This window comes from Perognathus longimembris, chromosome 26, assembly GCF_023159225.1.
Source record: "Perognathus longimembris pacificus isolate PPM17 chromosome 26, ASM2315922v1, whole genome shotgun sequence".
Taxonomy (NCBI): Eukaryota; Metazoa; Chordata; class Mammalia; order Rodentia; family Heteromyidae; genus Perognathus; species Perognathus longimembris.
Window position 1 is genome coordinate 8661160 of NC_063186.1, and position 15659 is coordinate 8676818.

Below are 15659 nucleotides of genomic sequence, written 5' to 3' on the forward strand. Positions count from 1 at the left end.
TAAAAGGAAATGGCTGTTGTAAGCTGCAGACTTGGGGCAGTGTGGAAAAGCAAGCTTAAGTTTAGGGCAGGGAAGTTGGAGAAGGTGAAATCGGTCTTCAGCCTTGGTTCCAGCAGGCTGGAGAGCTGTCCTTGGGCAGGCTAAGCCCAGTTACTTTTCCAGAGGTTGTGTAGTATACTCTCCTAGGTCCTGGCAAGTCCCCCATTTGGCTCCCCAACACTATCAAGAAGCAAATTCTTCCTTCTGCGGCACAGAGGCACAGAAGCCCTCTCCATTATCTTCATTTGCATTGCTAACTCACATCTCCTTGGAAAAGTGGAAAGGTCTATAACCTTAGTGTCTAATTTTTTTCCCAAACATTGGCTGCATAGTAAAAGCACCAGGAGAAAGGTGTAACACTCAAGACAGGAAGAAAGGTAGGTGAAAGCTTCACAGATTTATTTTTCTTATGGCAGAAAACTGTGAATGGCTGGCGGCAGCACTGGAGGTAGGGGCAACATGACCACTCAGGTTCTAAGCCTATGCAATGAACCATCCCTGAAACCTAAGGAGAAACCCATTGGCAAGTTAACCTTTAGGAAAGTGTGGCATAGGAATAGGTGGGGAAAGCGGCTCAATAAGTCTGCTCTTTGCCTCTCTATTTTGGATGTCACAGATTCTATTTCACATCAAGAAAAAAAAAAGTTTTAGTGAATGTGAGCCAGCAAGTAATGATTAGAGTAGAGGGGGAAAAATCTGCCTACTGACAAGGGACCCTCACCCACACTTGTAAGTGAACTAACCGAGATGCGACTCTGGAACTAGCCCCTGCGCTGTGTTCATTCTCCGCCCTCTAGGGTCCTCTGTGTCTCCTCAGACAGGGCTCTGAGTTATACAAGCCATTTCCTTGCAATTGGACCTCAGTTTCTTGCTTGAATCCATACATCTGTCAAATAATGCTTTACCTCTCTGCTTTTAACACCAAAAGAGTCAAGAAAAATACATAGAATAAGATTATTGTCTTGTTAAAACCAAAGAAAAACTGCCCACCTACCTAGGTTAGAATCTGGTCTCTGAGAAATTATTTCCTGGCTTGCTCTCAAGGCTATAGTAAAGTAACGATAAAATTGCTAACATTTACTAAGCACTTACTCAGAGCCAGAACTGCTAAGTACATTGTCATAGTGAATCCCCCTAATTAAATCCATGAAACAATTCCCGATTTACAGATGATCAAACATGTTCTGACAGGCTAGATCATCCAGCTGATGAAGGTCAGAGTTGGATTCATCTGGGACTAGAGAGAAGGACCTGTGTCTGATGAACTCCTCTCGGTATTAGGGCTTGAACGCAAGGACTGAGCGCTGTCCCTGAGAGAAGTGTTACAAGTAGGGAGGATCAAGGGAGCATTACTTTGTTAGTCAAGATGGGCTGCCCCCTTCTAAATCCAGACACAGCACAGTACAACATTTAAGAGTATGGACTCTCTCAGTACTCTGGAGGTAGAGGCAGGAGGATCATGAGTTTGAGGGCAGCTTAGGCTACACTGTGAGACTCTATTTTAAAAAAGCAAACAACAACAACAACAAAAAAACCAAAACATGGACTCTGGGCCAGGTTCCCTAAATTGGAATCTTGCTTCCATGTTTAGCTAATAAGGTTTCTAACCTCTTTGCCCTACAGTATTCTAATCTACAAGGTGGGATTAAAAGCACCTACTTTTTAGGGAAATTGTAAAGATTATATAAGTTAAACTATGTAAAAAGCTTAGCATGGTGACACATATCTGTTCCTGAGCAAAAATAACAAAAAAGCAAAATAAAGGACTGGGGATATACTCAACTTGCCTCAGTGTGAGGCCCTGAGTTAAAACCTAAGGTATTGTCAAAAAAAAGGAAAAAAATCTTTTATTATTATGTTTAGCATGGAAATATGAGAGCTTAATCAATATTGATCATTTCAAGTCTTAAGCACTAACAGGACTAGCACCAGCAGGTGAGACTATATGGGATCACTTCATCTTGCCTGCCAAATGGGAACATTTCACAGCCCACTTTAATCTTTCAGAGGTAATGGTTGGTACACACCAGAAATTTTATCTTCTTGTTTGTTGGTGGTGCTTATAGGGCTTGAACGTAGGGACTGAGCGCTGTCCCTGAGCACTTGTGCTCAGGATAGCGCTATACCACTTTAAGCCACAGTGCCACTTCCAGTTTTCAGATGGTTAATTGGAGATAAGAGTCTCATAGACTTCTGTGCCCAGGCTGGCTTTGAACTGCAATCCTCAGCCTCCTGAGTAGCTCGGATTACAGATGTGAGCCATCAGCACCTGGCCAGAAATTTTATCTTAAGGACAGTAGTACTTTGTCAGTTATCAAACTGCTGGCCTAGATCTTAAAAGTCCAGGTTACGTTTTGCTGGCCTTTCATTATCAATATCTGCTACAGAAAGGGAGCTTAATAGACTCTTGTTGCCTGAACAAAAAACCAGATAAAACCAACCATCCCAGGGGACCAGAAAGCTTAGCACACAGCTCTGGAGGGAACTACTGCTTTCACAGCACTTATCTGTATACTCAATGCAAAAAATATGTGGGTCACCATTTGAACAGCAGCCACCAGGACAAGGCACTACTGTGAATTTCAGTTGCAAATGCTAATTTCATCACTTGGAGGCATCAGTAGATTCAGAAATTTCTAAGGCAAGGAGCACTTTATTCTCTCAGAAACCAGGCTGTTTTAGTAGTTGTTAGATGGATGACCCTTTGTCAAGTGTAGGGAACGCTCCTTGCCAGGAGTCTCCATGGGCAAGTCAACTCTGAGGTTACTTCCATCTCATGTCTTACTAAAAGGCAATGGTTTCTTACTCTTACAGTCTCCTGTGACTCAGGTAGTTTTTCTTTACAATCTGCACATGGCTACACATTAGGCAGCTAGTGACTACAGGTAAAGGATATGAAATGGTCTTAATATCACTGTTGAGAATGGCCAATTGTTCCACTAAGAATAGTCACAGAAAAAATCTGAATAATCAGGTTTATCTATGATTTGATTCCCAGCTGGCATCAAACACAGGTAGCCTAGATGGGCAGATACTAGGGCTTGAACAAAGGGCCTAGGTGCTGAATTTTTTCACTCAAGGCTGGCACTCTATTACTTGAGCCACAGCTCTACTTCCTACATGAATGAGCTGGCTTCAAACTTCAATCCTAAGATCTCAGCCTCCTGAGTAGCAGGACTGCAGGCACGAGCCACTGGTGCCCATCTCAGCCAAGATATACCAAGCAGAGGCATGCTGTACATATACTGAGTCCCTCTCCATCCCTGTTATGTCTTTTCTCCAGATTTCACTCAGCAGAGATCTGCCAGTGTCTCCTAGGGAAGAACCTGTGGGGAAAAGAATTAACAAACAGATAGAATGACGCAATCACTTTTGAGTGGCTGCCCACACCTAAATGTCTATTATCTACCATCTTTATCCACTAGATGTTTATTCATCAGAGTTGGAGGTATGGCTCTTTAATAAAGCACAAGGCCCTAACTTCAAACCTCACTACAAAAAGGAAAAAAGAAAAAAAATTCTATCATCATTTTGAAACATTAGATTATTAAGCTACTAAAGCAAAGGTACCATGAAGGCTATGAGTTTGACTAATCAGGTTTGGTTCCTAAGAGGCATCATATATTCAAAAGTAAAACCCTTTCCAGCACTGTCATATTGAGTTTAAATCAGATTAAAACATGCTAAAGTCCTCTCAAGACTAAAGCCCTGACCTGGCAAAACCATACAAGATGCTCCTACATACATCACAAAATACCTTAATGTAAAGCTGCAAAAGGCTGTAATTTGTACTTCAGAATGGCAAAGGAAGTCTTTATTCACTGACCCAGAGACACTACAGAGGCACAAACTCCGAGTCTGAAGGTGTGTGCTCCCATTTTCTTTTTCATCGGTTGCCCTTAGATACTTCACAACTCCATTCTGTGACTGTCAGCCTCTGAAGCCTTGTAGCAGAGTTAAGACTCAACCATATGTCCCACTTGAAGCAATCTCAGGATTCTTAACGTACCAGGAGGCACAAGAACAAATGCAAAGCAAAGAACTCTTCTGGCCAGCTGCTTTGCATTTTTACTGAAGATTACCAACACAAGCTCAGTAAGTTATACTATGTACTGAGATTATGTGACATAACAGACTTTCTCATTTAAAGCACAAAAGACAGGCTCAAAGGACAGAGAAAAAAAGTATCTAAGTTTTGTGACTATTAACACAGAAAAATAAGCAATCCCTCCTTGTTGATAAATTCTTCCAAACAGGATAGGAGAATCAGGTTATCTACTGGTGGGTGAAAATGAGTATTGATCCTCACATCACAAATAGGGTACATATAAAACCCATTTACACACAGAAAAGTATGTCTGGATACATGGAAAGGCTGGCCCTTTACAGGGTTAACAACATGTACAGTATAAAAGTTAGATTTCTTTTCATGATACTGCCTTTTAAATTTTTCTAGATATCAACCAATTCATTATACTTGTAAAACTAAAGAAGTATATTCTGATGAAAAGATTAACAAAGGAACAAAAGAAAGACTAAAGAAATTCACAGAACCAGGCACTGGCAGCTCACGCCTATAATCCTAGCTACTCAAAAGGCTGAGATCTAAAGATGGTAGTTCAAGGCCAGCCCAGGCAGGAAAATCAGTGACACTAGTATTTCCAATTAACTACCAAAAAAAAAATTAATAAAGGTAGAAGTGGAGCTGTGGCTCAAGTGGAAGAGCACTAATCTTGAACAAAAAAGCTCAAGGATAGCATCCAATCCTTGAGTTCGAGTCCCAGGACCAGCACATGTACACAAGCACTGGTGAATGAACATATATACACTTTACAGGCAACATACCCATAGGGAGTTTTTAGACTGCCATTAGAGGCTTGCTTCTTGATAGCATTGCTAATCCATCAAACTAACCTGTTAAAGTTAGTCTTTCTGCTCTTAAAGTCTTTACAATTACTTTAGGTGATGTGCTAATGATGAGGGTTACTAGAAAACGATTGCTACCAAATTTTTGCTGCCACGAGTTTTAAGAACCACAACAGCAAAAGCGACCCACAGAGAGGTGTGTAAGTGTGTATAAATGTGTAGAGGTACTGGGGGATTAAACTCAGAGCCTGGGTGCAGTCCTTTAGCTTTTCCACTCAAGGCTAGCACATTACCACTTGAACCACATATCCACTTCTGGTGTTTTGGTGGTTAGTTGGAGGTAAGAGTTTCATGAACTTTCCTGCCTGGCTGGCTTCAAACTATGATCCTCAGATCTCCACCTCCTAAGCAGTTAGAATTATAGGCATGAGCCAATGGCACTTCTTCCTCCTTCTTTAAACTAGGCTTCGCCTTCCACTTGTTTCCCATTTCCCAATAATGACATCAAATCATGAATCCATCCAGGGATCAGTCCATTCACCTGGCCACGGTCCTCATGATCCCTTGAAAGACAACATACCAGAGGTGTGCTTTACTAATTTTCTAAGCATTTTCTTAATCAAATCAAGTTGCAAATTAGGATTAACCATCACAAACCCACCCCTTATCAACTTGACACCAAATATGTCTCTTTAAACCACAGCATTCCATCCCTGCTCCCCCAAAGGCTTCTGTCCATCTCACCATGCTCATAATATAACCCATAATTCTAAACCATTCCAACACTGTTCAAAATCTCGAGACAGCTTTTATCTGTGAGTCTATAAAAATATTTTTAGGAAGTTATCATACTGCCAATATACAATTTGCACAGAGTAAACAGATGTTCATATAGCCTTTCTTGACAGACACTCCACACTTCTCACATCTCCAACATTCTAGAATCTCTACTGCAGCTTCAGATTCACACACACCCTCCACTGGAAGACTGCAGGGACATGCTTCCTGTCACAAACTGCCTGGCCTCCTAAGCCTTTCTTTGAAATCTGAGTAGAAGCCTTCAGGATCCTTAATTCTTGCATTTTGGATGCTGGCAAAATTAGTACCACATGGACAACAACAAGGTCTACCACCAGCTTAAACAGTAACTAGGCCCACTTTTTATTGATTTGTTTGGACATGGTAAAACTAATCCTATAGAGAAAATAACTTCCCAGGAAGCCCTGTGTACTCAGGGTGTCCCAAAGATGCTCCAACTTGTTCTTTCTTAATAACTGTCTGAGTTAAAATAATTCCGAGGAATGTAGTGTTTTTTTTAGATAAAAGAGAGGCTTTCTCCTATTGTAAAACAATCCCCCCACCCACCCTACCCCCGCCCCGGAAAAAAAGTGAAGAACACTTCATATGTATCATCTCTATAACATTCTTAAAGTTCTGGGATGACTTGTTTAGCTTCCTGACTTTTTTCTTCTAGAAAAGATAGATTTTAGCCAGGCACTGGTGGCTCACGTCTGTAATCCTAGCTACTAAGAAAGCTAAGATCTACAATTTAAAGCCAGTTTTTTTTGGGGGGGAGATGAGGGAGGAGGTAACAAACAGTACAAGAAATGTACCCAAGGCCTAATGTATGAAACTGTAACCTCTCTGTACATCACTTTGACAATAAATAAGAAAATAAATAAATAAAGCCAGTTCAAGCAGGAAAAGTCCATGAGACTCTTATCTTCAATCAACCACCAGAAAACTGGAAGTGGAACTGTGGCTCAAAGTGGTAGAGCACTAGCCTTGAGCAGAAAAACTCGGACAGCACCTGGGCATGCCCTGAGTTCAATGAAGCCCCATGACTGACAAAACCTGCCCACCACCACCACCACCCCCCAAAAAAAGGAAAAGGTAGATTTTTAAATTCAACATCTAGGTATGCTTTATCATCTAGGTCTCTAATAAATCATGTCAATGTTGATAAGCGGAAAAAGAAAGGAAGTCTGTGAAAATGTAAAAATTTTTAACTTTGCTTATTTATTAAATAACAATAAAAATATTTCCTTTTATTCTAGAGCTAACTGTGAAAGAGGTGCTGAGGAATAGCCAATGTCACATAGTGAGGCCCACAAGTCCTAAGACACTGAACAGGCCAGGCTGTATTGCTGAGCCTGCCACAAAGGCTACATAGTACTCTTTAGGAATCCCTGATAACTAGCAGCTATTTTTTGCTATTCTTTAGATTTCACCACTGAAGATAAACACGTTTTCTTTTTTTTTTTTCCTTTTTCTTTTTCTGGGAATGGAACCCAGGGCCTCATGTACATTAGGCAAGCACTCCACCACTGAGCTGCAACTGAGAGATTATTCCTGTTGGCTCTTTTTTACTCCCGAGTCTCACTTGAGAACTTTGGCTTTCTTGAAAGATGCCTCTTTTTAGCTCCTCTCGCTTCAATATTCTTGCCTAGACATTTAGAAAGCTCTGATGACTTACTCTCTACAGAAACATTATCTTGAAAAGAAGAATAACGTGTAGAGCCATCAGACTTCTGAACATATTATCATTCAGTCATCATTTTAGTGAGGTTGGAACCCATCATTCTTTTTTCCTAAACAACAAGCTATATGTCAGTCAGAAGATATAAGGCTAAGAACAGAACGTTCAAGTCAAGTAGTCAAGGACTACTTGAAAAAGACGTTAGGTTCCTAATTCTTCTTGGTCAACTCATGCAAGTAACATACAGAATTATCATATTGGGCCTGATAAAAATGAGTGTAGGGGCTGGGAATGTGGTTTAGTGGTAGAGTGCTTGCCTAGCATGCATGAGGCCATGTGTTCGATTCCTCAGTACCACATAAACAAAAAATTAAAGAAAAATGAGGGTAGACTTTTACATTTAAGATATGCTAGAGTTCAATTAGTCTATGTTTAGAAAGCAACATTTGCTGAGCTATATGGCTCTTAAATTAGAAATAATTATTTACTTACTTTTCATTAGGCGCAAATCCCTGATTTTTAACTAGACACATAGCTATCGGTCTAGAACAAAGAAGTTATTTTCCCTCCTTGCAGCTTAGTGTAGACAAGATTAAATTTTTTGGGGGGTGGGGGGAAATGCCCAGTAGCAGGGCCTGACCTGAGTGCTCTGTACTCTTAATCAGTTTTTTTACTCTCAGCTGGCACTCTACCACTTAAGCCAGCCTTTTTCACCCTTCACCTAATTGTCAGCAGTCATATGGACTTTTCTGCCTAGTCTGGTTTTGAAGTTCAACTCTCAGATCTTCATTTCCTAAGTAGCTAGGACTATAGGCATGAGCTACCAGAGACCAGCTGTCATAACTCAATTCTAATGAAATGGACATATGCAAAAGTAGCCTTTTTTAAAAAGGGCTCATTTTCATCCCACCAATTTTCCGCTAGCAAGACAAAACTAGTGGCAGTAAAGTGGCTATCTTAGACGATCAAGCTAAAAGAGACTTGTTACCTAATGATCATAGAAGCACCATATACAATCCTGGATGGAGCTGGGCACCAGTGGCTCATGCTTGTTATCCTAGTTAATTAGAAGGCTAAGATCTGAGGATCACAGTTTGAAGCCAGCTATTGAAAGAGTAAGGAGCTAGGGCCTCTGGGCAGCATCTTGGCCTAGCAGGCTGAAACTAGATACAAGAAACAACTGTTACAGAACTTGCTTCTGCCTTAGGAATTAACAACCAATCAAAACATTGTGGGATCTGACCAACAAAGCATTACCTTCAAAAACACCTAACAGGAGCAACCAACCAAGCATACCCCAGTGTATAAGAACCCCTACTAGATTCAGTCACCAGAACACAGAGACAGAGAAGCAGATATTAAAGCAGAGAGCCATGACAGGAGAGAACACAGGATAAACAGAGAAGTGGCAGCAGTGACCTTTGAGCTAGCTACTTCTTTGAAGTATCTAGAATGAGTTCTTCACACTCATCCTCATGTCATGAATGTTATTCATTTAATTCCTAAGAGATGAACTTGAGAAAGTTCAGCATTAGAAGCTCAGCACCACTGGTGGTGGAGCTGCAACACTGGCTGCCACTAAGCTGCAATATTAAGCAGGCATTGCTTGTTAAAGGGCTGCAACTCACTCGTCTACGCCTGCTGCTGAGTCAAAAGGGTTATGTGGGCTCTGCTTACCACAAGCAGCAGCAGAAAATTCTGTATCACTACTCCACTGAAATTCTTGTCCCAAACTCTGTTCCCTATTACAGATACTCTTAGATTCATTTTAACCAAGATGGCCAAAAAAAAAAGTGACAAACCCTGAAGGAATAAACTTTCACAGATGAATAGATAAGAGGAGTGAATAGTCAAACACTAGTATTTACTTTTGTCAATTAATTTCACACATTTAAATAATAAGTATGATATTAATTACTGCTGTGTCCTGGATACCTGCACTAGGAAACATATCAATTCAATAAGAGGAAGTAACAGCTACTCAATGATTTTATCTAGGCAGCAATCAATGAGGGTTTAGCCAGTCCAGGACATATCAGAGGTTCACATATTGAAGGTTTCATATGAGTAAATTTGTTGGTTACTCATATGTGTATACTAACAGAAATGAGCACACCTAATAGCTAAGAAAACTAACAACTTTGAAACAGTCCTAAATAGAAAGAAACCACATGCCCATAAAGAGTGAACTAATAAAGAAATTGTAAAATAGCTTTACATTGGAATACTATGTAGCAATAAAAATGAACACACTGCAGTTACAAAAAAAACGGTGTCTTTTAAAAAGAATACCAAATATAAATTTAGGGAAAAGAATATAGCTACTGTGATTTCAATTACACAAGGCTCAAATGTAAGTCAAAGGACTCTATGTTATTAGAACTTAGAAACGGACAAAAAAAGATAATGACCAAAATGGTGAGGAAGTCCTGTATCTGTATATATGAGACCCTATCCAAAAAATATCAAGAGCAAAAAGGCAAATCACATGGTGGAATACTACACAACTATAAAAAAAAGAACACAAAACTCCTTGAAAAATTACACATAACAATTCCACTCCCAAGAATATACTTACATAAAATTTATACCTATATGCTTACAGCAATACTATTTACAACAACCAAAAGGTGATAGAAGCAACCAAAATATCCATCAATGTATGAATGCAAAAACAAAATGTACCATATTCATATACTAGAATATTAAACCTAAAAAAGGAAGGAAATCCGACACATGGTACAAAATAGATGGACCCCGAAAACACTATGCTTAATAAAATATTCCAATCACAATTTGACAGACCTATGACTCCATTCATATGTGGTACCAGGAAGAGTCAAGATTATAGAGGGCTGGGGATATAGCCTAGTGGCAAGAGTGCCTGCCTCGGATACACGAGGCCCTAGGTTCGATTCCCCAGCACCACATATACAGAAAACGGCCAGAAGCGGCGCTGTGGCTCAAGTGGCAGAGTGCTAGCCTTGAGCGGGAAGAAGCCAGGGACAGTGCTCAGGCCCTGAGTCCAAGGCCCAGGACTGGCAAAAAAAAAAAAAAAAAAAAAAAAAAAGATTATAGAGACTGAGTATAGTAGAATGAATATGATAATCACACTGAAGGGGAGTGGGATGAAGTAATTTGAACACCATAATGAACCCTATGGTATTTGATTGGAATTAAAGTTACCACGAAATCACGGTCTTTAATATATGTTACTCTATTTAAAAATCTGGGGTCCTGCCAGACACCAGTGGCTTACATCTGCAATCCTAGCTACTCAGGGGTGCTGAGATCTGAGGATCGAAGCTTGAAGCCAGCTGGACTGAAAAGTTCCCTTGAGACTTTTTTTGTTTTGTTTTGGTTGTGGGGCTTGAACTCAGAGCCTGGAAGCTGTCCCTGGATCGCTTTGTGCTCAAGGTTAGCACTCTACTTCTTGAGCCACAGCACCACTTCTGGTTTTTGAGTGGTTAAACGGAGATAAGAGTCTCAAGGGCTGGCTTCCAAGCAATCCTAACATCTCAGCCTCCTGAGTAGTTAGGATTATAGGCGTGAGCCACTGGTGCCAGCCTCCCTTGAGACTCATCTCCAATAAACCACTAGAAAACTGGGAATGGTGTTGTGGTTCAAAGTGGCAGATCACTAGCCTTGAGCAAAATAGCTCAGGGTCAGCACCCAGGCCCTGGGTTCAAGCCCCATGACCAAATCGGGGTTTTAGGAAAAGGATTGACTCCAATGGCTAGAACAGGGAAAATTACTGATGAGCCTGGAACACCTTGTGGGGCTAGAAAGCAAGGAGGTGCTTTGAAAAAAATAAACAAATGGAGGTAAAAAGGGATGCTAAAAGCACACAGTAGCTCATTTAAAGGCTCCTAATAGCAAAATTAAGGATAATTTATCAAAAATAGTAATATGACCTCTAAAATACAACTCTATTAGATGTATTGATATAAGAAAATACGGGACAGGAATGGTTCTTAATTCCAACAAATGTAGAAGGAATCAGAGAAACAGAAAATTATCCTTAGACAAACACCAAGGTAGTAAATCGTTACAATCAAGAATCTAGTTAATGAATAGTAATTTTAAAAATGAATCATTGCTGGATTCTAAAATTATTAAGTAAAAAAGGCATGTTACTACTCAATGTATTCCTACACAATATACTTGTTATAAAGAAAAATAGGGGGCAGGGAATGTGGCTTATTTGTAGAGTGCTTGCCTTGCATGCATGAAGCCCTGGGTTCGATTCCTCAGTACCAAATAAACAGAAAAGGCCAGAAGTGGCGCTGAGGCTCAAGTGGTAGAGTACTAGGCTTGAGCAAAAGAAGCTTAGGGACAGTGCCCAGGCTCTGAGTTCAAGCCCCAGAATGGAGGAAAAACAGGAGGAAGTAAGAGAGAAATGGTGTCATTACAGTGGAGAGACCTAATAAATGTCACCTTAGCCAGGAGGTCAAATTGAATGTTCCGAGCTGGGCATTGATGGCTCATGTCTATAATCCTAGCTACGCAGTAGGCTGAGAGCTAAGGATCACAGTTTGAAGCCAGCCCAGGCAGAAAAGTCCCTGTGAGACTCTCATCTCCAATTAACCTCTCAAAACCTGGAAGTAGAGCTGTGGCTCAAAGTGGTAGGGTACTAGCCTTGAGCAAAAGAGCTCAGGGGGCTGGGGATATGGCCTAGTGGCAAGAGAGATTGCCTCGTATACATGAGGCCCTGGGTTCAATTCCCCAGCACCACATATACAGAAAACGGCCAGAAGTGGCGCTGTGGCTCAAGTGGCAGAGTGCTAGCCTTGAGCAAAAGGAAGCCAGGGACAGTGCTCAGGCCCTGAGTTCAAGGCCCAGGACTGGCCAAAAAAAAAAAAAAAAAAAAAAAAAGAGCTCAGGAACAGCACCCAAGCCCTGAGTTCAAGCCCTTCAACCGAAAAAAAAAAATTGTTTTAAAGGAAATATTAGTGCCAGGCACTGATGGCTCACACCTTAATCCTAGCTACTCAGAAGTCTAAGCTCTGAAGATTGTGGTTCAAAGCTTGCCCAGGCTAGAGAGTCCATGAGATTCTTCAATTAACTACCAAAAAAGCCTAAAGTGGAACTGTGGCTCAAGTTGTAGACTGTTATCCTTGAGCACAAAGTACCAGGGACAGCTCCGAGGGCTTGAGTTCATGTCCCTTGACTGGCACAAAAACAAAAACAAATTTAAAACAACCAAAAATCCAGCAGTGGAGCTGTGGAGCACTAGCTTTGAGCTAGTAGAGTTAAGGGACAGCACCCAGGCCTGAGGTCAAATCCCAGTACCAGCACATAAATTAATTTAGAAATAGGTACAGGTATACTCTTATAATTACAGCTTCTCTGCATACGTTCTAAGTCTGGAATTAGTGAAAGAATTCAGAAAGCATAGCATAGGATGCTATTTTGTGTGTGCCAGTCCTGGGGCTTAAACTCAGAGCCTGAGTGCTGTCCCTTAGCTTTTTTGCTTAAGGCTAGTGATCTACCACTTGAGTCACTGTTTCACAACTAGAGGTAAGAGTCTTTCCTGCCCAGACTGGCTTCAAACTGAGATCCGTAGAACTCAGCCTTCTGACTAGCTACGATTACAGGTGTGAGCCACTAAGTGCCAACTGGTTTTTGGTTATTAATTGGAGATAAAAATTTCAGACTTTCATGCCTTGGCTGGCTTTGAACTGTGATCCTCAGATCTCAGCCTCTTGATATTACAGGTATAAGCCACTGGCACACAACTCCTAGGTTCCCTTTTACCTGAAAGTTGAAAGGATCATTATATATCAACCACTTCCCAGGACCACTGCAAAACCATGTACTCACATATTCTTACCACCACCAATCCTGAGATAAACTTCTGTTTTGTTTTGTTTTTTTTTGCCAGTCCTGGGACTTAAACTCAGGGCCTGAGCACTGTCCCTGAACTTCTTTTTGCTCAAGGCTAGCACTCTACCACTTGAGCCACAGCACCACTTCTGGCCTTTTCTATATATGTGGTGCTGAGGAATCAAAACCCAAGGCTTCATGTATATGAGGCGAGCACTTTACCACTAGGCCACATTCCCAGCGCTATGTGGTTTTTGTTTTGTTTTTAATCCTGAGATAAACTTCTATGAAAATAGAGACTTGAGTTAACTCCACTACCTGCCCTTACTACTTCATCAAGGGCTTCTCAAAGATGACTTGGCCTATATCCTCTATATTAATGGCAGCTGCCTTCCCAGAATGATCATGGACTACATACAGTATCTGGGTTCAGTGTTAACCAATTTGAGCTGCTAATGCATCCTACATAGGATCCATTACTAAGCCCACAGTCTGCTCTGCAACTTCCTGCCATGGTCTGGTATATCCACAATGGGGGACATTGAGTATAGCCATACCATGTGATTCCAGCTGGGTGGCCTCTGCTAGATCCTCTCCCTCAGCACCCCCATGAAGCCCATCCCTTCCTGTCTGTTCTCTGTGGTCTTCTACAAGGTAGCCCTTTGCCAGCCCCTTAGCCTGTCCTAGCTACAGGTTGGCTCAGGAACAGAGCATATATCCAGTCAGTTTCCCACAGGCTCCCTAGCTCCTTTCTGCTTCTAGAATCTCCACATCCATGTTGTGTCCTGATCGTGACTCCACACATTCAATACATTTGCACCATCCTCATGGTCCAGCCCAGTAGACGTGGCTATCTATATTCACTAGAAAGAGGATTCCCTCTTTGGCCCTCTTCTATTCTGATGTCTATTCTTTCAGCTCCTTCCTGTAAAGTTAACTGAAACTTTATGCTGTGAAGGAGGAAAAGAGAGCTGTAGATACTCCAACCCTGAAGATATAGGAGCTACAGAACAAGTGAAGAGAGTAAAGCTTTAGGCTTTTGTCCAAGACCAGCCAAAATAGACTACAGGGTGGAAGAGATCTCTGTCATGAGAGCAGAGAGCAGAGAGCTCCAGGGCTGGTGCCCCTGGCACGAGCCCCTGGCTCGTGTGGTTAGACAGTAGTTCCTTGCTTCTCCTGATATGAGCCTCCTATTAGTCCAGCAGGATTGTCTTGCCCATTCCATGTAGCTGGCCTGTACTGGGAGCTGGGTTGAGAAGTACCCACAAGGTTTCTAGAGTCTTCCCCTGCCCAACTGTCTATAAACTTACGTTCTGAGGCCTGACAAGATGCAGCCAAGAGGATCTGAGGCCCAGAGCAGGTACCACCATGCTGTCAGCTCATGGGTCCTGGCCTTGCAGGCCATGGGTAGCTGACACCCAGGACCCCTCAAGGCGGCATAATGTGGTGAATCATGCTTATAGTAAGTATGTCACACTTTCCAGCATTCATCCATCCTCTACCCCAAGCTGCATGCGGCCAATGCTGCCTAGCACTGCTGCAAGTCCTAGGAGCCATTGCACGAGGATTTTCATCGCTGCTCCCTTGGACCAGCCTGGCAGATGGGGCCTCCATAACTGTATGCTTCTCTCCCTAGGGTCACCAGGCTCATGGCTTTCAGGAAGCAGAGGCCAGTTCAAAGCCTCTGTGTTGCCTCACAGAAGGTAAGGGTCTTTACAAGGAGAACAGGCTGACAAAAAAAATTCCCTTTCTCAACACTGCTGGCCAACAACGGCCATGTCATACTGACTGGTGTTAGCTGTGGGCTGAGGCCCCATTCTATGTTCTCTTTCAACAGTGACCAAAAGAATTCTTTTATTTATTTACTTATTTATTTGTTGGTCAGTCATGGTGTGGAACTCAGGGCATGGATGCTGTCCCTGAGCTTTTTTTGCTCAAGGCCAGCACTCTACCATTTGAGCCACAGCTTGACTTCCATTATTTTAGGTGGTTAATTGGAGATAAGAGTCTCAGGGGGCTGAGAATGTAGCTTAGTGGTAGAGTGCTTGCCTAGCATGCATGAAGCCCTGGGTTCAAGTCCTCAGCACCACATAAACAGAAAATGCCAGAAATGATGCTGTGGCTCAAGAGGTAGAATGATAGCTTTGAGCAAAAAGAAGCCAGGGACAGTGCTCAGGCCAAGTCCAAGCCCCATGACTGGCAAAAAAGAAAGAAAGAACGAACGAACAAACAAGAAAAAAGAATCTCAGGGTCTTTCCTGTCCAGAAGGGCTTCAATCCTCAGATCTTGCCTCCCGAGTAGCTAGGATCACAGGTATGAGCCACTAGTGTCCAGCCTTTCTTAATTCTCAATTGTATAGATACCTGAAAGTGGAAAGCCCGCTCAATCTTACTAGATATAAGTCCATGGTCAGTTAAATGGGCTGGTTACCAACTCCACCCATCATTTT

General features: G+C 41.9%; 1 protein-coding gene across 3 annotated transcripts in view; it reads right to left on the reverse strand.

Annotated features, from left to right (window-relative positions):
• Nucleotides 1-15659, reverse strand: part of Rbm6 (RNA binding motif protein 6) — a 66276-nt gene that overhangs the window by 17373 nt on the left and 33244 nt on the right. The window contains exon 1 of one of the 3 annotated variants that reach the window (XM_048334767.1): nt 783-2207. The exons of the other annotated variants lie outside the window; for them this stretch is intronic. The gene's annotated coding sequence lies outside the window, so the exon portion shown is untranslated. Of the gene's footprint in view, nt 1-782; nt 2208-15659 lie in introns of those variants that run through there. 3 annotated transcript variants of the gene reach the window in all.